A 3,190-nucleotide genomic window follows, 5' to 3' on the forward strand; every position below is an offset into this window, starting at 1 on the left:
CGACCAAAGTACCGACTGCGAGATAAAAGGCTTGCTGCAGTAACACGCCCGTTATGTTTATGGATATTTTCTCCACTGTAAGTGAGAGCGGGTGGTCGGGCCTCAAAATTGAAATGGAGCTGCCTAATTTCTACCCAGACAGCTGGGGTATCATTATACAAGCACCTTGTTATTCTGTATACTTGCTCCCCCGAACATCAAGGTTCAGTTTGATGATACGTGCCTTTTCTGCGATCTTCATTAACAGCAGTAGACCTGTCCCTTGCCCTACACTTTAATTCCCGTTATAATAATGGTTATTTTCTCCGTTGGAAGTAGGTGCGGGGATTGGGCCATATATTTGTAATGGAGTTGCCTATTTTCTTTCAAGGCAACTGGGGTATTAATATGCAGGCAACCCAATATCTTAGATGCTTGCTCCCCCAACCATGAGGTTCAGTTTGACGATACACTCCTTATTTGCGACTTTCATTAACGGCCCCAATGGACAGTGATTGACCTGCTCTGTCTGTCCCTTGCCCTACATATTATTACCAGGCTTATCTCCTCAATACAACATTTCCCTTAACTCCTTCGGTGCTCATGACGAGCCCAGCTCGTCATGAGTCACAGTGGAGCTGTGCTCATGACGAGCTGGGCTCGTCATAACGGCTGCGCTCCGCCCACGCACGATTGATTCCCCGCCTGTGTGGGCGAATTAATGAGTGGGCGGAGTCGTGATGAGCCCAACTCGTCATGAGCACAGCTCCACTGTGACTCATCACGAGCTAGGCTCATCACGAGCACTGCGGTGCCGTGCTCACCCCCCCACACCGTGGGGGAATTACCCCTACAGCGAAGGGGTTAAGAATAGTTTTGAAATTTTATGTGCATCACATTTTTGATTCTCTTTCTTGGTACATTCATGTGATTGTTTCTCTTTTAAATAATAGATTATGTGTATGTATGAGTCCAGGCGACTTTTATATCATGTCAAATATGTCTTTTTCAGAGCGGTGCCCCCTCCATGAGCTGCATGCCAGGTTAAGGTGCAATTATCTATCCGTAAATTACGGGTAAGAAACAAATTGTATATTTACTTTTTCACAACTAATCACTGATATAGTCTTCAGGTGGCAGCATAATCATACTGGCCCACAATCCTTAAATAAGAAGTATAAGACATGCCCAGAGAAAAATATTATAACTGATTCATTTGTCATTATGTTTTTCGTATAGGTACGACCAGTGAATCATCTATGAAGAAATAAGGATCACTGGTGTTGTATACCTTATCTTTCAATCTTTTCTTTTTTCATATTGGTTCACATTAATATTAACTATATACAAGTTATTATAAATAGCAGTAGCAGTTATAGGTCCTGCCGAAATCTGTGACACCTCTTTATAGTCTGTAGGCTGAAACATGTAGACATCCCCCCCCCCCCCTTTTTTCGTCAACTACTTGGAGATATAAGCTAGCCCTGCCAGTGCTCTGTTTTTAAAGCTGGCCCCAGGACTTGTTAATAAAGGCAGATTTCATACCTGGTAGCTAGTTTCAACAATCACTCTCCTCGCGTTTTTTTTTAACCGAGTTTAGTACTTCTCATTGCAGGATTTAGTATATCCTAAAATTAGGAATCTCTGTTGCTCTCTCACGCACTAATCCAGTATTTCTCATATTAGTTCACTTCAGGTCTTTCAGCACATTTTCTTTACCATACATTTTCAAAAAATCACAGCCACAAACTCGCACTCTTTTCCTCTTTTTCGGTGTCTTCTACGTACATGAGCACCGGCTCTATAACCTTCTCTCCCTTCATTCTCTCTTTCTCACACACGCTTTCTACTACTCTATTTACAGTTCATTCAGCACTTCATACACAAACTAGCTATCACTCTCATCCACTCCACTACAAACAAAAAACGTAGGTAAAAACAATATAATTTACAATGCCAATAACTCTAACTTGCACAAATGCGAGACCGATTGGTTTGCAAATGCTTGTTTTGGGCTGATTGTGGGCTTGTTTTATGGTCTGCTGAGCCGGTTTTTGCAATTGATTTCCCTGATAATTAAAAAACATTGCTTGCAACAAGCTCAAATCCATACAGTCTTTCATACCTTGCAAAACACGTACATGTCTTTGCAAGTTCAAAAAGGTCCCAATTTGCCACCTTGAGCATTTTTTTAACTTTCTAATTCCCTATTGGGACCACTTTTATTTTGCAGCCCGGGTCTATTTTCTGTTCCTGTTTAAATGCAGTGACAAAATTAGTGTACTGCAGCCAGCAACTAAATGCTCGATTAAGAAAATATAGAAAACAAGGACTAAACAATTATACTTTCTAGAACTACACATGTACACATGTAGATGCAACAGCTGCACACAGAAACACGGCTGTGTGTCTACTGTTAACCAACAGGTGTGTTTGAGGCTACTGTGTTGACACAGATGATGTCGGTAGGGAGTTCTTATGTCACCAGTAATGCTGTTGATTCCAATTTCTGAAGTCGTTACTGGGCAGACATATTAAAGGGCTCATGTAATAACACGTATATCAACAGCATTTCTCCTTATGCAGTTTTAGTGTAAGCCTGCAGCATCACTTTCGCAGGAGAAATATAAATTGCTCACGTCCAGAAAACAGAGGTAAGAAAGAGTAATCATCTGACAACGGGATCGATTGTATGTTAATGCCCTAAATGATAATTTGGGATGTTATCTCTGACCTCACCTGCAAAGCCATGAAACATTCCTGGAGGGTTTTTAGATTTTGCGTACTAAGCATAATGTTGCTCGAAAGTTTTTTGATATTTTATGGTCTGAGGAGACAACTTCTGATCTTTAACAAACGTTTTTTCAGTAATTATTTATTGTTTTATCGCGATATGCTTCGCAAACTGCCTAAAGAATGTTGACCAAACCTTGCACCGGGGCTTCAAGCGCCCAGAGTCTTCAGATCACAGCAACCAGTGCTCAGTAAGGCCGGAGCACAGAGCATGTCCTCGGGGGACGCGCTGCGCCTGGAGCCCCTGAACCCCCACAGCACACTATTTGGCCTTGTCCAGGCATATGCGGGGATGTTATAAAATCTAACGTGTTTTACCTCACTAATGACAATGTCGTTAGGGTATTTCTTAATACACCCAAGTCCATGTTTGAGAAAGCTGCATTTTGAATAAACGACCTCACATTGAGTAATGGCA

Source organism: Triturus cristatus, chromosome 4_1, assembly GCF_964204655.1.
Source record: "Triturus cristatus chromosome 4_1, aTriCri1.1, whole genome shotgun sequence".
Classification (NCBI taxonomy): domain Eukaryota; kingdom Metazoa; phylum Chordata; class Amphibia; order Caudata; family Salamandridae; genus Triturus; species Triturus cristatus.